Source organism: Topomyia yanbarensis, chromosome 3 (genome assembly GCF_030247195.1).
Source record: "Topomyia yanbarensis strain Yona2022 chromosome 3, ASM3024719v1, whole genome shotgun sequence".
In the NCBI taxonomy this organism is placed as follows: Eukaryota; Metazoa; Arthropoda; class Insecta; order Diptera; family Culicidae; genus Topomyia; species Topomyia yanbarensis.
The window spans coordinates 334,758,984-334,784,300 of NC_080672.1; the positions used below are offsets into that span (position 1 = coordinate 334,758,984).

A 25,317-nucleotide genomic window follows, 5' to 3' on the forward strand; every position below is an offset into this window, starting at 1 on the left:
AAAGGGGGAACAAATATTTATGAGAAATTTCACAGAAATCTTAAAACTAGGGATTCAATTCTATTTACAAGATGGAGGACAAGAGTTTCAATAAAGAGTAAAAATTATAGCTATCTTAAAACTAGGAATACAGAATACTAATTTGAATTTTTTAACTAAAACTTATGCTTGGTCAAGATATTCAAAGGGTGGCTTATTTCCGCATCAGTGTAGCAGCAGTTGTATCAAGGACAGGGGAGAGACAGGGAAAGAAGAGCAAAACTTGCAACTTTCGCTCGAACGGCGGGGGGGGGGGGGGGGGGAGGGAGATCAGCGTATCAAATTTGCGCCTCAGTCTAGTAAGTCGTCGAGTACCGGATTGGCGGATGGTATTCTTCGGACCCGCGGGGAATCCTTCAAAAGTCATCGGACCTCGAGTCGCTCTCGCTTCAGTTTCCTTCTATGCAGGCGTAGTGGTAAGGGCGATGGCGGTTACATAGTGGCACTCTGGAGCTGATCGGTTCCACAAGGCAGGAGGAAACTCTAAAAACGAGAAATAAAAGAGAGGGGCTAAATTGGGATATTTATCGTTTTTATGAAGGTATAAATAAGGGACATATAGGGGAAATCACGAGTTGCCAGCATATCTCGGACTGGTACATTGGGTGGTCTACCTCGGGCCCGAAGGGATTCCTTTAACTGAGACCTGGCGTCACAATACCCGGCGCACACCCAGACAACGTGTTCGATGTCGTGATAGCCCTCGTCACAAGCGCACAGACTACTCTCCGCAAGCCCAATACGCCGCAAATGCGCATCCATGGTGTAGTGATTGGACATAAGTCGGGACATTACACGAATAAAATCCCGACCCACATCCATCCCCCCGAACCAAGGCTTCGTTGATACCTTTGGGATAATCGAATGTAGCCATCGTCCAAGTTCCCCATTGCTCCACGAGGTTTGCCAACTGTTGAGCGTCCTCTGACGACAAATACTAAAAAATTCGTTGAAGCAGATTGGTCTTTCGTATATGTCACCATTTAATGCGCCCACCTTTGCTAATGAGTCGGCCTTTTCATTGCCCGGGATAGAACAATGAGAGGGGACCCAAACAAAGGTAATCTGATAAGATTTTTCAGATAACGTACACAAGGACTCCTGTATCTTCCCCAGAAAATACGGTAATTGCTTTTTAGGCTTCACCGCACGAAGAGCCTCGATAGAGCTGAGGCTGTCCGAAACGATGAAGTAGTGATCTGTGGGCAGAGTGTCGATGATCCCAAGGGTGTACTGAATTGCAGCTAACTCTGCGACGTAAACTGAAGCGGGATCATTGAGCTTGAATGAAGCGGTGATAGTATTGTTGAAGATACCGAAGCCAGTGGACCCATCGAGATTTGATCCGTCAGTGTAGAACATTTTGTCACAGTCGACTTCTCGGAATTTATTATAAAATATATTGGGGATCACCTGCGGGCGTATATGGTCCGGGATTCCACGAATCTCTTCCTTCATGGATGTGTCGAAGAATACAGTAGAATCAGAAGTATCTAGGAAACGGACACGGTTGGGATTGTACGAAGAAGGATTGATGCTCTGTGCCATGTAGTCGAAGTACAAGGACATAAAACGGGTTTGAGAATTAAGCTCGACGAGCCTCTCGAAGTTTTCAATTACCAACGGGTTCAGAATGTCGCATCGGATGAGCAATCGATATGAGAGTTCCCAAAATCGATTTTTTAGCGGAAGAACGCCCGCCAGCACTTCGAGACTCATCGTATGGGTCGAGTGCATGCAACCCAAGGCAATGCGCAAGCAACGATACTGGATTCTCTCCAGTTTGATGAAGTGTATGTTCGCAGCGGATCGGAAACAGAAACACCCGTACTCCATCACCGACAATATCGTTGTTTGGTACAACCTGATCAGGTCTCCTGGGTGAGCACCCCACCATGTTCCAGTTATTGTTCGGAGAAAATTGATCCTTTGTTGGCATTTCTGTTTCAGATACCTAATGTGACATCCCCAGGTACCTTTCGAGTCGAACCAGACCCCGAGATATTTAAATGTGAAAACCTGGTTGATCGTTGCACCCATTAATAAAAGCTGGAGTTGCGCCGGCTCACGCTTCCTAGAAAAAACAACCAACTCAGTTTTCTCCGTGGAGAACTCAATACCCAGCTGAAGAGCCCAAGCAGACAAATTGTCCAAGGTATTTTGTAATGGTCCTTGCAAGTCGGCAGCTTTGGGCCCTGTAACAGAGACCACGCCGTCGTCTGCAAGTTGCCTTAGCGTGCATGAATTGGCAAGACAATCGTCAATGTCATTCACGTAAAAATTGTAGAGCAGGGGACTTAGACATGAGCCCTGGGGAAGACCCATGTAGCTAAATCGCGATGTTGTTAAATCGCCATGCGAAAAGTGCATGTGCTTTTCAGACAACAGGTTTAGCAAAAAGTTATTTAAAATTGGTGAAAGACCATGCTGGTGCAGCTTCTCTGACAGAATGTTGATAGAAACTGAGTCAAAAGCCCCCTTAATATCCAAGAAGACTGATGCCATCTGCTCTTTGTTAGCATAGGCCATTTGGATTTCTGTAGAAAGCAACGCAAAGCAATCGTTCGTCCCTTTGCCTTTGCGGAAGCCAAATTGTGTATCTGACAGTAAGCCATTTGCTTCAACCCAATTGTCGAGGCGAAACATGATCATTTTCTCGAACAACTTCCGAATACAGGACAGCATTGCAATCGGCCGATACGAGTTGTGGTCGGAGGCTGGTTTTCCTGGTTTTTGGATGGCGATGACCTTCACTTGCCTCCATTCATAAGGGACAATGTTACCCTCAAGAAACTTGTTAAATAAATTCAACAGGCGCCTTTTTGCAGTGTCAGGCAGATTCTTCAGCAAGTTGAATTTGATTCTGTCTAACCCTGGGGCGTTATTGTTGCACGATAAGAGAGCAAGTGAGAACTCCACCATCGAAAACGGTGTTTCGTTCGCGGTATCGTGAGAAGACGCGGCGTGGTACGTTTTCTGTACCGGGACAGAGTCCGGACAGATCTTCTTGGCGAAAGCGAATATCCAACGGTTTGAATATTCCACGTTCTCGTTGGTACTATTATGATTACGCATACGTCGAGCCGTACCCCAAAGAGTGCTCATCGCTGTTTCTCTCGTTAACCCGTCGACGAACCGGCGCCAATAACTGCGTTTTTTGGCTTTCATTAGACTCTTCATTCGCCTTTCTAACGACGCGTACTGTTGATAGCTAGCGGGTAACCCGTCTTCCCGGAAGGCCTTATATGCAGTGGACTTTTCCGCGTACAGCTCTGAGCACTCTTTATCCCACCACAGGGTGGGAGACCGTCTATAGGTATTCGCGCTGGGTACTGGTTTAGTCTGAGCTTGATTCGCACTGTCGAGAATCAAGCCAGCCAAAAACCTGTACTCTTCCTCCGGAGGAAGTTCTTGAGTGGATTCGATTTTAACGGATATCGCGGTCGCGTAACTCTTCCAATCAATGTTTCGTGTGAGGTCATACGATACATTGATTGTTTCCGATGGTCTTGAACCGTTAGCAATTGAAATCACGATAGGCAAATGATCGCTACCGTGGGGATCAGGGATCACCTTCCACATGCAATCTAACTGTAGCGATGTCGAGCATAGCGATAAATCCAACGCGCTTGCGCGTGCTGGTGGTGTAGGAATCCGCGTCATTTCTCCCGTGTTTAAGATGGTCATGTTGAAATTATCGCAAAGATCTTGGATTAATGTTGATCTATTATCATCATGAAGACAGCCCCATACCGTACCGTGCGAGTTAAAGTCTCCCAGAACTAGCCGCGGTGCCGGTAAGGATTCCGTGATATTACAAAGCGTTCGGTGCCCTACCGAGGCTCTAGGAGGAATGTAGATGGAAGCAATGCAAAGGTCTTTACCTTTGATTAAAACTTGACAAGCGACAATTTCAATGCCTGGTGTCGAAGGGAGGTTAATTCGGTTGAAAGAATAGCACTTTTTGATCCCCAAAAGTACTCCTCCATAGGGGTTTTCTCGATCCAGACGAATTATATTAAAGTCGTGGAAGTTGAGATTTATATCGGAAGTTAACCAAGTTTCACATAATGCGAAAGCATCACATTTTAAACTATTTAGTAAAAATTTAAAGGAATCGATTTTCGGGAGGATACTTCTGCTGTTCCACTGTAGAACAGTGATCGAATCGGTGACCTCGTTCGATGACTTAGCCATCGAAGGATACGATCGCTGCAAGGAGGGGCCATTTAGTAGTCAACTGCTTCAAAAATGTTTGCACTATAGGGAGAAAACGTATCAGAAGGCTTTTAAGAGGATCAGTAACATTGAAAGCTGTGAAAATTAAGTCCACTATGTCAGAAAATTTCATTAGTCCGCTACTGGACTGAGTATCTGTTTGAAAAAAGGGGACACTTGGGGTTTTGGATGTCCCTGGAAGTGGTGGGTACTCCTTGTTAGAATTAATATTTCCAAGTCCTGGAGCAAATTGCTTCGGCTTTTGTGCATCACTTCCGGTGGATTTATTGGTTGTAGATGGCGCACTCTGAGTGGACGACACCTTGGCACCCTTACGAGGCAATGTAGGGGAGGCTGGATTTCTCCTTTTCCTGGATTCCCCTGGGTTAACCAAAGATGTTCCCTCTCGTGGGTCGTCAGATTCTTGCTCAACGTTAGCCAAACCAGCATAGGGATTTTCGGACAGGACAGATGGCGAAGCATTCTTTAGCATTTCTGCATAAGAACGCCTTGAGCGTTCCTTAAGGGAGCGCTTAATTTTATCCCCGCGCTGCTTGTACGCAGGACATGATTTAAGAGCATGTGAAGGGCCCCCGCAGCAAATACACTTTTCAGTTTCTTTGTCGCAAGAGTCATCCTCATGCTCTCCTTCGCATTTGCCGCATCGTTTCTTATTTCCACAATATGTGGCTGTGTGGCCCAACTGCTTGCAATTGCTGCAGCTCATGACCCGCGGTACAAACAGGCGAACTGGTAGGCGAACCCTGTCAAGGAGGATGTAGTTGGGAAGAGAGGACCCGGCGAATGTCACCCGAAGCGAGCCTGATAGAGAGTAGGTAGTCTTACCTCCCTCGGTGTTTGCGGTATACAATTGTTTGCATTCTAAGATCTTAATCTGTTCAAGAGAGGGGTCCTTAAAGCAGCCAACCCCGTGCTCCAACAGTTCTTCGCATTTCAGGCCCGGTTCGGACACTACCCAATCGATTTCACAGGCCACACAAGGCACGTACGCTTTAAATTCCCGCGTAAAGCGCTCACAGCAAGCAATCGCGTTTGCCTGGCCGAGATCACTCACTAGAACACGTATCTTGTTTGCCCGAACACGTGTTATCTGAGTTACGGCCGGGTAATTAGCAGTCAGATCTCGAGAAAGTTTTAATATATTAACCGGTTTCTCTCCGGTCCGAAAATATACCACCCATGGCCCAGAGGAACCTTCTGGGTACTGCTTTATACGGGGAGCAATGCGAGTATTAGGGGGATCAGGGACTTCCATGATTACATCAGATGGTATTTCGCCCTCGGCCATTTAAGCACGAGGGCAGAGCGTTATATAAACGGGAATGTGTCTTATTATTTGATTACAAGGTAGAGTAAAAGTAGGGAAAAGGAAAGAAAGCAAACGAGGAAAAAAAATAAAGCAAAACTTATCTGCAAACAACGTCGATTGTTCCGCACCAGCGAAAACAATGTACTGGATTTACTGTCGGCACCAGCAGAACGGCTGCTAACGAACGAACAAAGGATGACCTTGACTCACTAAAATTTACACACCGAGCACCACTGTGAAATATAACGATCCGTTCCGTTCAAAGGTTGGGAGACGTATGAAGACATCATTGATGCAATCACAAAACTGAAATCTTCTAAATCAGCGAGACCTGATGGCATTCCATCCATAGTCTTGAAGTAGTGTGCTCTTGCTGTATGTAGCCCACTGAGATTAATTTTTAACCAATCGATTTCTCATTCAGTGTTCCCCATCGTTGGAAGAAATCGGGGATGTTCCCTGTTTTCAAAAAAGGAGACAAACGAAAAATCACAAATTACCGTGGAATCACGTCATTGTGTGCTGGTTCAAAAATGTTGAAGATCTTAGTCGGCGATCGACTGTTCAATTATACTAAACAGTACATTTCCGTGGATCAGCATGGTTTCTTTCCAGAAAGATAAAAAACACAAATTTGGTTCAGTTTACTTCATTCTGCATAAGAAATATGGAGGAAGGCTCACAAATTGACACCGTCTATACAGACCTCAAAGCAGCTTTCGATTGCGTCGACCACACGTTACTATTAGCAAAAGTGGAACAACTTGATATGGCTTCCCATTATGTGGATTGGCTGAAGTCGTATCTCACGTTCCGCTCCCTATCTGTGAAATTGGGAATCAATGAATCATACTGCTTCGTAAATACATCCGGCGTACCACAAGGCAGCAACCTCGGCCCACTGCTTTTTTCCATATTTTTCAATGATGTCAGCTACGTGATTTCTCCAGGTTTCAGGTTAATTTACGCCGATGACCTCAAAATTTTTCTTATGGTCATATCAGTTCAGTGCTGTTTGGAGGTACAGAGATACATAGATCTTTTCAAAGAATGATGCGCAATCAATTTGCTGATACTCAGTGTATCAAAATGTACAGTGATCACTTCCGCTCGGAAGAAGAATCCGATTGTTTGGGATTACAACGTGTCCGATGAAATGCTATGCAGAACGATAGTAGTGAAGGACCTGGGAATGCTGTTGGATACAAAAATGACCTTCAGAGACCATTTCCCAGTATCGTGACAAAAGCTAACAGGAATCTCGGGTTAAGTTTTAGAGTTGCCAACGAATTTTGTGATCCGTATTGCTTGAGAGCACATTATTTTCACTCGTACGGTCTATTCTTGAAACAACGCCTGTAGTTTGAAGTCCCTACACCATATTCTGGAGCAGCAGAATAGAAGCAGTATAAAGAAAATTTATCCGGTACTCGCTTCGATTTCTACCGTGGCAGAATCCAATAGAATTACCGCCCTATGAAGATCGTAGTCGTTTGCTCAACATGGATACATTGGTCAAAAGAAGGAGCATTAGTCGAGCTGTATTTATTGAAAAGGTTCTAACCGAGTCTATTAATTCAAGCTACATTCTGGCGTATATCAACATCAACGTGCCACCTAGAGCGTTCAGATCAAGAGAGTTTCTGTTTCCTATTTCGTTGAAAGTCGCAGCAACGCGTGATGGGTATTAGCTAGTATCTAATACAAACGGGGAAAAAGGAACTCATTAGGTTGCTGAAAACGTCGAAACTGCCAGTAATCACAATGTAGTTGCGAAGAAAACGTTTTAACCATAAGATCGAAGTATCTTTGATCTTATATGAGACTTGTCTTAGTGGACGTTGGATAAGATCATTACACAGTACACTCAGGATTTTTTTACGCGGTGAAGACGTGCGCGTAAAAAACCGCATTATTTGAAAAATCCTCGAAAAACCGTGGTAATTCATAAAACCACTTAAAAAGCTTTTTTCTTATCGATTTGGATTCTCCTGCAAAGTTACAGTTCAAACACGAAACTTTGTTCAAGGAACCGTATTTTTTTATTTGTAAAATTTGGAGATATGAAGTGTTTTCCATTGAACCCCGTTTCGTATTCCATTTCAACCACTTTAATTTGAGATTCATGTAATGATTAAGACAAATACGTAATCAGTACAATGGCACAGTTTTCCCACAGGATTGAGTGACAACTTATTTGTCCCTAGGGGGGTACTCCTGTTTTCGGACAACTTTTTCTTTTAAAGCAATGAAAAATTGTATTTAAATGCCTCTAACTTAAAAATTACACTTTGTATTTCAAGCCTATTGATTTCATTAGAAAAGTGAGAAAATTCCATACTAAATGGTATCATCATATATTTAAGTTATTGAGTTTAAGCAACATTTTGGAAATAAAGTATTTTAAAGTTAGAGTTTTTCTTCTAGTTTTTGTCCATTTCTTGAAAACTTAAATAGTTACCATCATTATTTTAATACTTCAGATTGTTCGTATGAAAAAGCTGCAAAATTTGTTCTTTGACGTCATACACTTATCTCTTCTTGTTTCCGCGTGTTTGGGTTAGTGAACTTGAATATTCATCTTAAGAAGTAAGTATAACAATTCTAGCTATAAATAAAAAGTATGTCACTTATCATATTTTTTTGTGTTTCCAAGGGAAAGCTAATAAAATTTTACAAAGAAAAGTGCACTAATATCTTACAGTTAAGTGAATTTAGTACTCTTTTAGAATTAAATTAGTTCAAAGTTAGCGTATTATTAGCGTTTTTGCAAATTTTCTTCAAAATATTAAATAAAAAACATAACCTTTATTATTATCGAAATGATGCATCTTAGCATGTTACAGAATTCCTTCTTTGAGTTTGTATCAGTATCTTTTATCGTTTGGACGCAAAATCATTTTAATTACATCATTGCATAGGCAAAAACGACGATTTTGAACCTACTGCGTTTGTGGCGACGTCATGTTGTTTCTACTATTAAATTGCAGAAAAATAAAGAGATACAGATAAAGTGTCAAAAAACAAGTTGTAAATATTAAGGGTCATGAAATGAACAATCGCAATGATGAAGTTTGGTAATTAGTATTGAGACAAATTACAAAACTCCTCTCAAACATTAATTCTAAACTACCTTACTTGTGAAACGTCATTTAGTACACGTAACTGAAATGTATTTGTTTATAATTTGGTAGGATTTTTTCTCAGCTTTCTAATGAAGTATATAAAGTATATTTTTTAGGTTAGAGTCTTTTAAGCACTTACAAGTCGACTACAGAAAAATTAAATTAAATTTAAACGAAAGGAGAAGGAATAGGAATATGATATTAAAGAATAAATTATGTCCATCGTTCTTAATTTTGGGAAAACTTATAAAAACTTAATCAAAATACAAGCTTTTAATCACTTAAATGTTAATTAATTCCATTAGCTGAAAAAATATGAGAGCTTTATTCAGTAGAAAATTTTTTTACTTTCCAATGGAACTAAAAGATTTGAAATACAAAGCACACTTCTTGAATTAAAGGTATTTAAACAAACAAACAAACAAACCAGGTAAAAAAGAGAAAAAGTTCAATAACTCTGCAACGGTTGTGATTTGATAATATGCGTAGAATACTTTTTCCCCAAATATGATACTCCATCATCCCTTGAGAGATTATTAACCATAAATCAAACACCCTGTATACCGCTCGCATAAATACATATAGTTAAATAAAATCTTCAGCTAGGTTACTAGATATTGACCGTTATACAAGGTTGAAGAAGCAAAAATATCTTTCAGTGTTTTATAAGAAAAAGTTGTCTGAATATAGGAACACCCCCTTTAAGATAAATAAGGTGCTAGTCAATTTTGTTACGTAATCAAGTATAACCAAATTTTGCTGAAGTGACTTTATCACGAAAACATCATCGAAAGCCAGAACATACTTTTAACCATCTTTTTTAGTGTTTGAAGCAACTGTGCGTAGATTATATTTCAAAATTGATGTCAAAACTAGTTAGTGATTTCATGAAAGTTTTGCCATGTAATTCGTTAGTAAGCTGAAGCTTTCTTGAATAATATAAAAATTAATCGTATGGAGAAAACGTATGGAGAAAACGGATTTTAAGGCGATTTTTAGGGTACTCAGCAAAGTTAATTCAAATCAACAGTTCTACAAAGTTGCAAATGAAAAAGTATTCTTTATTGACGAATTTCCTAAAATGGGAGCACCCCTTAAACAATTACGGTGCTAATCGAATCAGATACTTTATCAGGTTTAATGATACTTTGCTAAAGCCGTTAAAGCACGACAACATCATCGGGAATCGGTCAATTCTTTTGACCGTCTTCTCGGGTTTGTGACCACTGTGCGACGGTCACCGAATATTCATTTCATCTAAAATAGCTCTAGCAATTTTTTGCGTGGTTTTTCGAATTATCGCGGTTTTTGAAAAGCGCGTAAGAAACCGTGTTAATTTAAAAATGCGCATAAAAACGCGTAAAAAAGACTTCAGTGTACAGCAAAATTTTCCACAATTAATTTTTCCAAATGATTGACTCCCAGTCCGAAATCTTCGAAATGAATAGTCCCGTTAATTCGATTCACTCTCACGTCTCACCAATACGACGGAGTTTTGCATGGAAAAATTTCTTGTTAAAATATGTTTTCTGCGAGGATAATCCCGTTCTGATATTTACGGTAAGGGGGCATCAAAGTATTCAAAGACGTTTATACAGGTACAGTGAAAAGTTTAAAATAAAATACTCGACCCGACCCGTACCCGAAAAAAAATTAATTTTTGAAGCACCTGTACCGGGCATGACAAAAGACGAACCCGGGTACGGGTTCGGGTCGGGTATCGGGTGAAAATACACATATCAGCCCATATGTAGTAGTGATGTTTTGTCGATACTACAATTCAGCCCTTTCAGATTCCAGGACAATCTCATATGGTCGATGAAGCGGGAGATTATTTATATGACCATTAGTAAACGAAGTCTTTAAGTTCAAAAATGTTGCTAGTAAGTGAAGTTGATAATAATGTTTATCTGTTTACCCGAAAATTCGGAATAAGCCCATATAAGTCTTTACCAAACCAAACGTTTCGATTCTATATCAGTAACAATTTTTTGGCCGTAAATTTCTCCACTTTACCCAGGAGATCCGGAACAATTTCAGACAGTTGAAAATGTCAATAGAAATCTAACGTTGTAATTCAATAATTGTTACCAACGCTTTTTTGGTGAAAAATTTCGACCATTTCTTTAATGTGGCCAAATAATGATTACAATAGCTGAACCTGTAATTCCAAAAATGTTACTACCAATTTTCGTAGCGTTTTGTTTAGCTTTTTTTTCTTTTCTAGCTTAGATTTACGGAGGTGGCGTACATTCAGTATCATCATCTTCGCAATACAGCGCACTAAAAAAAAATCGTAGACAGAATAAAAATGATCGTACAATGCACGAGTTTAGTTGTCGTTTTCTGCATCGAAGTATTTTCGTGCAATGTAAACAGTTGATTTCGTCCACTACACGAACTTAAAAATTGACCCCTTGATGAACAAAAGTTTTCATTTTCAAAGTTTTCGTATTTCTTTTCTCTTAGGATCGATGTTTGACAACATCGATGTTTCTTTAAATAAAATGATCGATCTGACAAAATCAATTTTATTTTAAACTTCTCACCAGTATTAGAATGAGTATGGTATTTTTCGTTCGTGACATGTAATACGAAATATGTTTATGAAAGTTAGATGCACTCTTGTAGTAACCATTTTTTATGAAAAAAAAATATTGCGTGGATTTTGTGGAAAAAAAAACTGTGAATAACGCAAAACAAATTTCGAGGGTTAATGACGAATCTGTTTTACTAATAGCAAGATTTTTTTGAAAAAACAACAATAACTTCGCAACATTTACGAACATCTTTAGGGGCCCTTCCACGCATTATAAAAGTTTCATTACTAAGTAATTGTTTAGAAATTCTGTCATTATACTCCTTACATGGTCATTATAAGCAACATTACTACTCAGTAATGACAAAACTCTTACTCATGTCTTGTGCTTACACTTAACTGTACTTTAAATACTGCAAATATTTTGTAGATTATTCAGCGGAAAATTGCCTCGTGGGCGCTTAAAGTACACCCGAAGGGAGGGGACAGGGAGGCCCTAGAGTCACAACAATAATGATGGCTTCCCAAACATCCGAGACTTTTCATCAGTTGAAATATTGGCACTGCTGCGGCCGAACAAGGAACGAACTCAGTTTCTTTGTGAATTAGCCCGGAAGAGAAAAACTCAAACTAATTCATATCAAAATTAACGAGCGGTTCACGATGGCCCAACTGAACTCGATCGAGTCCACACTGCACCGAATTCTGGATCAATTGGAAGCGAAAGAAGTCCAGGACATTTAATCTTCCCGAAACTGATGGATACGGACGAAGTTACTGACTATTTGACCGACGTAATGATCAACAATTTTCTTACACACAACAACAAGAACACCATATTCTAGCTCTTTTAAAGTTGGTTTAATTTTCGTTTAGGTTTGCTCGTTCATAATACAAAATAAATATCATGAGATGGTAAAGGAATGTGCGCGAGGGTGTGGTGATGGATTCTTCGGGAAAATAGTCCATATTACGATTGGTGCTCGTAAATATTAGAAACGCGAATAACTTATGAAAAGGTCGTAAAAAACAAAATAAGTGTGCTGTTAAAACAAAATTTAAAATATCTCGAGAACTACCTTATTTCAGAAAACTTTTCCCAAGAGCATTTTGATTTCAAATGGCGTTATTCGAGACGAAAATTGTATTTGTGACTGCAAATAGTTTAAATTATAAAAATATGTCAAAAGTTTTTGTTAGGATTTTTTTTTGCTGACAGCTTCTCCATGATCCAAAGATACTGAAAAAGTTTCTTTAGCGTCTTTAAAACGATATACATTAGACTGTTGATATTTTATTATGCAAACGCGAATAACTTTTAAAAAGAGTATAATTACACGAAATGATTATTTTTATTGGGGCAAAATTCCAAATATCTCTACAACTATCGCATTTCGGAAGATTTTTTATTGCAATACATTTTGACTTGAAATGATACTTGCACACATAAAAATAATGAAATTTAAATGACATGTAAATCAATACGAATGAAAAAATATAAAGCTCGAATCAAAAATTTGATTGAAAATTAAGTTGAATTAGCTTGTGATTTTACACTTTTATTCGTGTGATATTACATGTCACTTACTTTACAGCAATATTGAATTAAAATTACATTAAAGTGCATTGGTATCCCGTTTAATGAAGCTGTAATTTTCAATCAACGTGTAAAATTATAATAAAGTTCGTTGAAGAAAGCACTATAGGTTGTGTGTATTTGTGGTGGAACTTAATTTTACATTTATATTCATGCTCCAAATATGTGCATGAAAATAAATTTAAAATAACAAAATATTTATTTCAGTATAGAATCGTATGCTGCAATAAAATTACAGTTTTGTATGTCAATTGGCATGAAATTCGGAAACAAGTTATCGTTAGAAAGGCTTTTTAAGCGATGAGTTCTCCATCATGCAATTATATTCAAAATAATTAATTTCTTGTTACATTTTGGTTGACAAAATATAAACAAAATTAAAAAATGGGGTTTCTCGCAATTTAAATTTTTAACATAAATTTTTGTTTTTGTGAAAAATATCATATTTTGTCAGTGTATATATTTTTTTGTACAGAAGCATTCATTCCCTGCAACAGTTTTGCTAAAATACAGCAATCGAACAAAAAAATGATCTTGTATCAAAATATTGCAACTGTCAAAGAATATCATTGAGATTCGTAAACCGAACACAACTGCAAACTTTTGTTCGAATCGGTGATGGTCATATTATGCGGTCAACTCGTTTCTCATGGAATCCCTCAATAATCTATTTTCGCTGATCGATAATTTACTATTAATAATTATCAATAAAAATTTCTTTGCCTGATGTAACTATCTACTATCTATCATCACATATGCTCACGCAATACATTCCTCCTCTAATCTATGGTTGAATAATTTCTTGATAACATAACATAGAAACAAAAAAATTAAAAAAGGAACAAAACATACCCCGAGTTAATTAATTTGCCTGCCAGTTGAGCGTGGGTAATTTTTTAGAGTTAAACTATTTCCAGGCACACCGGCCGGTACGGCTCCGTTCAGTTGTCTAGTTTCCCCATTCCACAGTCGGTAATAAATCAACCCAGAGGAAAACTGTAAAAAATTCCCCAAAGCCAACAACAGCCACTGACAAAGCACGTGTATCCGCCACCCAGCTGGGTGCGGGGAGCGATGTCACAGGCCACAGACAAAAGGTAATTCTTCAAATGTCTTTTCGGTGTTGTTTAAAAATAAACTCAGAAAGCAATATACAGAGACAAATAAACAGTGCATAATTAAATATTCACCTTTCTCTTTCGCCGGGTGGCGGCAGTGGAACGATGACGATGCCGCTACCCAGGAGAAGTCTCGTCTGTGACGTCTGCCTCCAATTACCAATTTTCCAGTGAAATGTTTTTTTGTTTGTTTTCAAACGAAACTCCAATTGACTTTTTGCACGTTGCACATTTCACGTAGAACGGTGTGGCGTAAAACCAATTTGGAACACTTAATTGTGCCTCAAAACGTTCACTTTTCACGAAACGATTCGAAACTTTTGCACCGATTGGAAAAATTGCAATATTCAATTAGCTCAGTTCAACTGCTGGGGAAGAAGAAGATAGGGGTTTTCACCCCTCACACCGGCGAACCACCGTTCGTTTCATCAACACTACAGGAACCAGAGGAAAGAAAACCTTCACATTGAATCTAAAATATACGCCAAATTATCCCAAACCACGATAGGCAAGAAATAAAACTTCAGAATTTGCACTCACACCGACTATTTTTCTTCTTGGCAATAAGCACTATATACCGGCAGAAGCACTTTCCGCTACTCACGTTTATTCGCGGGTTGGTAACGAGAAAGAAAATAACTGAAATAAATTGAAGAAACAGAAAAAACCCCGCGAAGCGTACGATTACTGCCGATGTCTTCAAGTTCACTTTTGTTTTCTGCTTGGGTGCGCGAGAGCACTACCGACTGACTATACGCACGGTCGATGCCTCACGTCAACCACGAACGGACGTAGAATGAGCCGATCCATTCTCTTGCGACCGGCCGGCAGTAGCAGCATCCAACGGCAACGGCCAGTTTTGCGTCCAACGATCGTGCAAGCACTCGCCTGTAGATCGTCGCTCTCTTCAATGCAGTACCTACTACTCACATCAGCCCACACTCTCAGTTCAAATACATTTCCATTCAACTTTTCTCACCCACCCGATCCGAGACCTTAAACGATTTGTTTACCCTTCGTATTCTTCGCACCATCGACTGTTTGCGCGGTCGAGGCTTTTCTAATTTCCACATTAACACTCGCTCATTATGGTCTCATAAATAAACATGATAACACCGAACTTCACTTGACGCAGCCACTAAAGATGTAACACGCCGCGGATGAGCGCACGGTCCCGGTCTCGCGCGCTCTGTTTATACTCACTCTATGAACGCTCTCCAACCGTCAGTTGAAGGTGGGTTGGCCTCTCTCTCTCGAACTAAATTTAAAGATTATCTTCTACTATAGTTTGTGGAAACCGGCATGTTCTACTGCTCGAAAAAGACGCACACCACAAAAGTATAGACGTTGATGCGATGAACGGACGCAAAAGAAAAACCAACTTTTCTCGGTGAAGGCTTTCGATCGACTGAACTGTTTCTCGTTCGTTCCCATATGCACGTTTTACCATTGGATCTATGCTGCTGTATGGTCGTGGCTGGTACAGCAATCGACTATTCTGCAATTTACCTTTACAGTATTGATGCAAAATGTTTGGATATTTATCATCGCAATATTGCTATGGACATGTATTTGGGTGCTAATAAAAGCTTCGAACAATTTTCTAAAGTAATATTTCAAATCAATCGTTAACTTTTTACAAGAAACATATGCACCTCAAGCGACTTTGTCCCGATGACAAAAACATCTGGCTGGGTTACCAAAGAAAACGCGTTCGACCTACAGCTGTTATAAGTTCGGTTTGAAGCTCCGTTCGATCCTGTCTTAACGCTTGATAGTTATTGGACTGCCTAAAGCTATTCAACTGCAAAAGTCTCTCTTAAGACTATTTTCATTTTATACTCATTCAGTCTTTTTCAAGGCCCAATAACAAATTGGTAATTTGTGAGCAAATATTTAGACCGGCAATGCTGTAGGCTGTGCTAACATAGGCAAGTTGTTGTGCTACTAGGTAAAAAGTATGTTCAAAAGCTTCAAAGTAAAGTTCTGAAAATGAGTTTGATGCGTTTAGTATAAACAAGTTGTACAGAACATAGAAACATTAGAAATTTTGACGAATAGTACTATAAGCAGTTTCCGACAATATTTTACACTGCGAAACAAAATAATAAAAAAAACTTGAGAGCAGCACGAAAAAATGGCGAAAGTGGTGAAGAAAGTTTGTATGGAGAACTAGGGGTGTTTAATAGGGAAGATATCAATGAAAATGGTCATCTTAAATTGTCGCATAAAATCTTGCATAAAATGCTAATTACATCGAAAAAGGAATCTATGCAGTTTTTTAGCTCAATTGGACATCATTAAAAGATTGCGGCGTCTGAATATTGAATTCATAATATTTGAAAAATCTAAGAAGTACATGAAAAGCTGAAAATCAAAAAAAAAATGTCGAAATATGTCTAAAAATAGCATGAAACACCAGCATCTAGTGTCAAAACAAACGAAAATCGCCTAAAACTAATTTAAAAAATATCAAAAACTTGCAATACCTAATGATTTCAAAATGCTAATGATTTCAAAATGCTTAAACCGTCGAAATCTGATGTCGAAGCAAAAAAGTAAGATCTGAAAAAGAAAAAAAAGAAAATAAGTGGCAAAAAGCGTAGAAAATAATTGTTTTTGGGGACATTCTAGTTGAAAAAAAAATCATTTTTTGGTGTTCGAAAACCTTTAAACATAGAATTTTTCTAACGAACTGGGCTTGGGAGCAGAACAAACTCAAATGATGGCGATGATTTAGGGTTTCAACTAAATCACTGCGAAGCAATTTTTGAAAAAAATGGAACGGGACTTCACAGTTTAAAACCAATGTTTTGGGAAATTAAAAAAAACTGTTTTAATCCACCTAGTGGTGCGATTGTGCCTTTCTCATTGATCAAAACTATGATTCATTAGCTGGTTATGCTCAATATAATTGTGAAAATGCCTATTACATTCTTATTATACTTAGCACGTATCCAAATCATTCCGTATTTTAAAAAGTATGATATTTAATTACATTATTCAGCATGAGACGAATTTCGCGCCAACTCGAACAAATGTTGGCATCACCCTCTTAGATTTTAATGAAACTTTCTGTACATGAGAACTTTGTCACACAAAGCCACTTTGCATACTTTGTTTTTCCAAAAATAATCTAGACTGTCTTTTGAAAAGGGCCAAACTTTTTTTGCCTTTCTCATATAAAGAAAGGCTATGCAATCACTCCAAAAATCGATTTTCAAGCCGAGGCCCGAAGGGCCGAGTTTCATATCCCATTCGATTCAGTTCGTCGAGATCGCAACATGTCTGTGTGTGTATGTGTGTATGTATGTGTACATAGTGTGTCAAATAATGTCACTCAATTTTCTCAGAGATGGCTGAACCGATTTGCATAAACTTAGTTTGAAATGAACGGTATAACGCTACTATAAGACGCTATTGAATTTTTAGTTGATCCGACTTCCGGTTCCGGAGTTACGGGTTGAAGAGTGTAGTCACACAGCAAATTTCCATATAACCTGGTAACCCTATGATGTCCGAATAAAGCAATACATATTCAACATTACTTTGATTTGCGGGTCTAGATCACTAATGACCAATTGAAGCACTTTTGATTACATTGGACACCTATGACGGACCTTGACCGGAATTGGGAACTCGCCAAGCTCCCGAGCTAATGTCACACCTATTTGTCAGCAAACTCTTAACCGATGTTTACAAACTTGATTCCAAATGAATGATATAATACTCCCATTGACTGCTATTGAATTTCATTCAGTTCTGACTTTTGGTTCCGGGGTTACAGATTGGTAATTGCGGTCACATAGGAATTTCTCATATAAACCGGTATAATTGTAATACCTCATAGGTTTAAAATCTATTGAAATAAACATCAATTTACTTCGATTCGCAGGCCTAGATCACTGATGGCGAATCAAAAATTATTGGGATATATTGTCCATTATCGATAATTCCGGAAGTCTCGGGGTTCCAGGCAAATTCTAGATTTAAAGCCAAATTGGTGATAACAACCAAATTTCACTAACCTAGTCTCAAATGGAAGGTATAATATGAAGTTCGGTTTTAAACTATCCATCTACCCGTCCACCTCCTACCTCTCAACCTCCAATCCTCTCTCACCCCCACTCTCTCAGACCAACCTCCCACATGCATTCCCTTCATCCACCCCGCATACTACAATAAGTTAGATGATTCCCGATGCATCGTTCCTCTCCCACTAATTATATCCCTTCCCTTCTCCACCATGAAGTTAACATGAAGACAACATTGAACTCATGATGATTAAGTTATATAAATATTATATTTTTGTTTGTTTCAAGTGTGTCAGTTTCGACATGTTGCTTAACAGGTTCGTGACAGTCGTACCATTAAATAATAGTTTGGATAAATGAGAAAGGCATAATTGTACCACTAGGTGGATTAAAACAGGTTTTTTCAAATGGCTATAGTCTAAAAATGACAAATCGTACAAAAAAAAATGTTGAAGGAGTGATTTTCACAAAATTAGTCAAAATTTTTAATAAAAATATTGGAAAAATTCTTCATTGACTCCTACACTGAAAAAAATCGATTTTGAAAATTTAAAATCGATTTACAAAAAAACATTTTTGATTTGAATGAAATTTTGTTTTTATCGAAATCTATACCAATGAAAGTCATCCCAGAATCCATTTTCCCAGCTGCTGTTGCCCGATACATGCAAAAAATATCAGTAACGAATTTGGTATATATTCATAACAAACTTGAATGAAGACGGGAAGACTGGAAGACTAAAAGACTGGAAGACAGGAAGACTGTAAGATTGGAAGACTGGAAGACAAGAAAACTGGAAGACGTGAAGACTGTAGTTAATTTGTTCTTCTCGAAACTGATAAATTTTATTATGAAACAATTGACAAACTTTTCTAAAATTTATTTTATGTCTGATGGAGAAGCAGCACGATACAAAAATAAGAAAAACTTTGCAAGCTTGTGTAGATTCCAGTCAAGGTATGAGTTAAACGCAGAATGGAATTTTGTTGCAGCATCTCATGGAAAAGGACCCTGTGATGCTATTGGTAGCACTCTCAAGCGTATGGCGAAAAGAGCCAGTCTTGCTCGCGACTATGGAAATACCATAACAAGTCCCCGAGAGTTATATAACTGGGCAGTAGAACAAACTGATAAAAATATCACAAAATTAATTTTCTGCTACATATTCACTGAACAGTACAACAAAATGTCAGAAGAACTCTAAGAGCTGTATAATAACGCCAAAACAATATCTGAAACCAAAAAATTCCACAGTTTTGTGCATATTCCTGGGGGCAAAGTAGAGACGAAAAGATATTCTAATTCAGAAGATGAACCAAAAATATGTTCCTTGTATAGAAATAATGCAAAATAGCATGCATGAAGATAGTTTTAAGACAAATGTAATATATAAAAATAAATAAAAAATTATGTAAACTTCAATACATAATGTTGTGGTAGTTATTTCTTTCTCTGATTCTTCCTCAGCACTTAACAAGAAAATAAAAAAGTAATAATGGAATATTTGTTTAACGACATAAACTCTTTTCTTTTCTAAAAATTCTTGATTAAGGGGTTACATACCTTTTAGTGATAAAAATGTCAAGACGGTTTGAATTTACGTAAAGGAGGGATTTCATGAGAAACCAGCCGACCGCAAAATATGACCATCGTCGATTCGACCGAAACTTTACATTTGTGTTCGGTTTATGAATCTCCATGTTTTGCCTTTCTCAATAGAAAGGTATTGCAATTGCTCTGAAAACCGACTTTTTAACGGAGGCCCGGAGGGCCGAGTGACATATACCATTCGATTCAGTTCGTCGAGTTCGGCAAATGTCTGTGTGTGTATGTATGTGTGTGTGTATGTATGTGTGTGTGTGTGTGCGTCTGTGTGTGTACGCGAACACAATCTCACTCACTTTTCTCAGAGATGGCTGAACCGATTTTGACAAACTTAGTCTCAAATGAAAGGTGCAACGTTCCCATAGGCTGCTATTGAATTTCTAATGGATCCGACTTCCGGTTCCGGAATTACAGGGTGATAAGTACGAACACGCAGAAAATGTCGATTTTAATAAATTCTGCAATGAATGTATAAAGGTGAAAATTTTTCCAAAATATGACCACAACTGCTTCGATTTGTAGTATTAGGTCACTAACATCCATTCAAAGTCTATTTGGCCACCATCCTCGGTTCCGGAAGCCCCGGCGGAAGTATCTAAATTCAGAATAACAGTCACATCGGTTTCTCGGAGATGGCTAGACCGATTCGACTAAACTTGGCCTCAAATGAAAGGTATTGCGTCCCCGTAAATGGCTATTTAATTTCATCCCGATCCGACTTCCGGTTCCGGAGTTACAGGTTGTGGCGTGCGATCACATAGCAAATTGTGATTCAAACCGATACTCCGATGAAAGCAAAAAAGGTAAAAATTTCGCTAAAATGTCTCTCAAACAACTTAACTTTGCTGTTCTAGGTCACCGACGGCCAACCAAACTTTCGTTGACTACATTAACCACCATAGACGGTTCCGGAAGTGCCCGGGAAAAGCGGTCATCTTTCAAAATTTACGAACTCACATCAGTTTCCCGGAAATGGTTGGGCGAATTTTCACAAACTTAGTCCCAAATGATAGCTATAATATCCCCATAGATGTCTATAAAATTTCGTACGGATCGCTTATATGGTTCCGGAAATATAGACTAAACCGTCCGGTCACATATGAAATTCCCATATAAGCCGGAACTCAAATTTTTTTTCAAAGGGGGGACCTCATGAAATTTCAGAAATCGAATTCGTATTTTTGATGCCAAACATCTTTAAAATGCATGAAACGTCGAGATTTTATGTTATCTCGAAAAAATTTTTTTTATAAAAATCGACTTTTTGGGACTTTGCCGATTTCGCACCTTTTTACATTTCTTATTACATTTCTTATAAAAGAAATGTATAGAATTCGCTCAAACTTTCAAGATTTTTTCCGAGGCCCGGAGGGCCGAGTCTTATATACCGATCGACTCAGCTCGACGATTTGGGACAATGTCTGTGTGTGTGTGTGTGTGTCTGTGTGTGTGTGTGTGTGTATGTAACGGACAAATTCTCATTCGTGTTTCTCAGCAATGGCTGAACCGATCTTATCCAAACCAATTTTAAATGAAAGAACTAAAAAACAGTATGAACGCTATTAATTTGTTTTTGATTCTGATGTTTAGTTTTTAAGATATGAATGTTTGAATGCGTAAAAATGGCGTTTTTTGCAGTTTTTTTAAATTATCTGCCGGAATTGACAATATAGATTAACAATTTATATGTTTTTAGACAGCTTTAACGAATACCTTTCGAACAAGCTATAGATTGTTGAAATCGGACTATTATCAAAAGAGATATTTAACATTAAATGCGGACGAAAGATTTTTATCATTTCCCATTGCCAGAAATATGACCAAAAACATGTAATCTATTATTAACGCCAAAACGGCTTATTTTAGGTCAATAGTATCTTCGGAGAATTTAATGGAGGAAATATGCTCTTTCTTTTGGTATTGTGCTTTTGCTGATTAATCCCCCTATGAGTGAGATATTTTCACAAATTATCTTGGAAGTGATTATAACGAAATGATGCCTTCAGCAAATTTGTAGCTCTTACTTTTGCGAATAACTTTACTGAAGACTTCAAATATCTATTTTGAATACTTTAAAAGTTATGGCTTGTTGTTTGTGGATTACTCTTCGTCGCCTATTTATTGTTCAATATAGTAATAATCCATTGAAATAAGCCAAACATTATTTAGATAAATCGAATTTTGTATTTCATTTTTCTATCTACAACCGCTAGAAATAATCACCGAACACTTCCAAGTTGTCTGGAAGGAACTTGATAACTTATCAGTGCAAAAATGTTCATTTGTGCGAACCTTCTGACTGTAATTTTTCTAACTTATGACCATCGGATCGATCTGAAACCTTTCGGAAAATGAAAAGCGAAATAAATAACTCCAAGCAACGGCGTAGCCAAGAGAAGGTTTTGGGGTTTAACACCATACAGCCCCCCCCCCCCTCAGATTTATTTTCAAATTTTCAGCTTTTTCCTACACAATATTGCGAAAGCTTATTAGACAATTTTTCCTAATAAGTTTGTGAAAATTATAAACTATTTGAAATTTTTTAATAGTTTTATTTTTTATTTAACCGTGATTTTTTAATAAATAGTGACCATCGCTTCACAACGTAGTCTATTTTTCATGGCTTGCGGTGAGCACGATCTCTCGAATTGCTGAACTGAAAATTATGGAATAGAAATTAATTTTTAGTATTCTTTACAGACCCGCTGGTGCCCTAAGACGATTTCGCTAGATTTTTAGAGCACTGTGCACTAGACTGCCCAGAAAAATGATGAATTTTTGAAAACTCAATCGGCCCACCCCTGAGTCGATTCCTAGTCCCACCAGAAGTACTTGTACAAAATTTGAAGCAAATCGGACAAGTCTAACCACCGGACCAACGTGCCTGAAGTTTATATTGGATTTTTCAACAATTTACATGGAGAAAACTCACTAGCTCGTATTTTCGCCGCTAGGTGGCACTGTATGCATCGTATTATCACTGTAAGTGAAAATAAGAAAGATATTTTAATTATCTACAACTTTGTCGAAGACTGCTAGTAAATCGGGCTATGTTAAAAGAAGTTATTAAACTTTTAACGAAGTGATGTCTGAGTCAGTTTTGCGTGGGGCCTAGCAGTGCATGGTTGTGTATCAGTACTCGAGTCCCGCGAACTATATATTTTTGTGAAATAATGGTTAGATTTAGCCGAATAGTATGTTTACAAGAATTATGGTAAATAATACGAGTTATGTTTTGGTTAGAAAATTTTAGTTCCACCTGTGACCGCATAGAGGGCGCCACTACTAACTTTTCATAGAAGAGAGATAGAGTATCAAGATGTTCAGAAGAAATACTGAAAAATGCCTTTTCTATAACTTTGTAGAAGACACCAAATTTCTATCTCTCTCCGTTGAAAAGTTAGTGTTGGCGCCCTCTATGCGGTAACAGGTGGAACTAAAGTTTTCTAATCAAAGCATGACTCGTATTATTTACTATAATTCTTCTGAACATACCATTGAGCTAAACCTAACGATTATTTCACAAAAATGTTTAGTTCGTGGGAATCGAGTACTAATACAAAACCATGCACTGTTAGGCCCCATGCAAAACTGACTCAGACATCACTTCGTTAAAAGTTTAATAACTTCTTTTAACAAAGTCGGATTTACTTGCAGTCTTCGACTAAGTTGTAGACAATTCAATTATCCTTCTTATTTTCACTTACAGTGATAATACGATGCATACAGTGCCACCTAGCGGCGAAAATGCGTGCTGGTGGGTTTTCTCCATGTAAATTGTTGAAAATTCCCATACAAACTTCAGGCCCGTTGGTCCGGTAGTTAAACTTGTCCGATTTGCTTCAAATTTGGTGCAAGTACTCCTGGTGGGACTAGGAATGGCCGCAGAGGTGGGCCGATAGGGGTCATTTTTTTCCTGTCACCCTACTGTGCACCCAGTGCATTAACGCAAGTGACGGAAGGTTATCGAAAAGTTTCGTGAAAATGAAAGTTCCAGTAATGATGATGATTTTCCCAAACGGTTCGTTTTCGTGAGGTTTTTATTTGTTCTTTGGCATTAGGATTAGCGATAATAATTCAAATCAAGAATACTACTGGGAAGTCACCTTTAGAAAAAGTCGATGTCGAAGTAAAATTTGAAACTATGCACGCATGTACTTCAAAGATAGCGTGATATCAGGAGCTGCGATTTCTTTTCAACGCTTTTTTTGTGAAAAGGGCGATACTTACAAATGTAAACATAGGGCTTTTTTCTTACATGCGAATGAGGGCTTTGAAACGCAACAAATTAACCTAAAAATTTTGATTCTACGATATTGCTTTCTTAAACTACAGCAAAAATGGGCGTTGTATGGGCGAAACTGTATTTTAGTTTGTTTATTTAAAGTTTCGCCCTCCACGCTCCATGCAAACAAACAGGGCGATACTTTTTTTGCTAGCAGTTTAGAGGCGAAACTGTTATTTTCGTATTTTTTTAGGATTATCAAACTGATACCAGCTGTAAATAGTAAAAATGATCTCTATTGAAAAAACCCGGACGAAATCGGTGGTGTAAAACGGTAGTTATTGTAAAAAAACGTAAGGGCGATACTTCAATGCTGATAGATGGGACCGAAAAAGTAGACAATCGCCAAAGGGCCGATACTATCATTTTGTCAATTTCAATAGCAAAAACAAATTTTAATTTATTAAATTCAAATACTTTATGAAGTTTTGGGTTTCGATCACTGAATCATGCAATCTAGGATGTCAAAAAACACAATAGTTCTTAAATAGGAAATAAAACCAAGTCTGAAAATATTCACTGTTGATTTTCTTTGAATGGTATCACTGCTAGTATCGCCCTTTTCAAGAAAAAGCGTATATTTCTTAGTTCTCAGTCGCGTTGGAAATTTGAGTAAAATATAAACTTCAAATCGATTAAAAAATAAATCGTTTTTTTTGTTTCAGTACAATATATTACCCCTTTAGGAAAATTCAGTTTTCCCACCACAATATAGATATTTTATTAACAGAGCATTAACAATAATTCGTTGGTATGTCTATTTTATGGACCATTTTTTCGCTTTCCCATTGATTTGGTTTGAGATTTCTAGCACTGATGTTGTCCTATGCTGATTTGAGCGATTCTCTGAGTCCTACCACTATCCCATGTAGTATGTGTTATCAAAAACATCGCGAAGCATCAAGTTCTAAATGCTCTCAAACGATATAATATCCGAAGAATGATAAGAGTTATAAGAAATGTCTCATCACACTGTTAGGTGGATTAAACACGTTTTTCAGTTCAATATTACCGTGGCTGTTTTTTCTTTTTCAAAATTTCAGAGCTCGAATAATGATGTATTTTCCTGTATATAGTTGTCATGTAATGTATAATAATAAAATGTAATATATGCATTTAAAAGCTTTTAATGAATATAAACAATGCAGACATTCTCGTGATTCATGATTGAGAAAGGCACAATCGCACCGCTAGGTGGATTAAAATAGGTTTTTCTCTAGCAATTGCAATATTCTGATACAAGGGCCATTTTTCAAAACAGCGTAGACGTTAACAACGTGCAATAATTTCAATTTTGTTTTGTTCGATTACATTATTTTATAAAGTAAAACTATCTGAGAACAAGTTACAGGGAATGAATACTTTTGCATGAAAAAAATATACACTGAAAAAAATGTGTCATTTTTCACAAAAATAAAAATTTATG

General features: G+C 37.9%; 2 protein-coding genes across 4 annotated transcripts in view; one reads left to right on the forward strand and one right to left on the reverse strand.

Annotated features, from left to right (window-relative positions):
- LOC131692571 (protein windpipe) overlaps positions 1–15,361 on the reverse strand; it is a 189,967-nt gene extending 174,606 nt beyond the window's left edge. Inside the window, exon 1 of one of the 3 annotated variants that reach the window (XM_058979693.1) lies at positions 14,980–15,361. The gene's annotated coding sequence lies outside the window, so the exon portion shown is untranslated. Of the gene's footprint in view, positions 1–14,038; positions 14,772–14,979 lie in introns of those variants that run through there. The other 2 variants (XM_058979695.1, XM_058979692.1) reach the window with 2 other exon arrangements.
- The window catches only part of LOC131688121 (uncharacterized), a 97,275-nt gene that overhangs the window by 53,794 nt on the left and 18,164 nt on the right, over positions 1–25,317 (forward strand). The window lies entirely within an intron of this gene.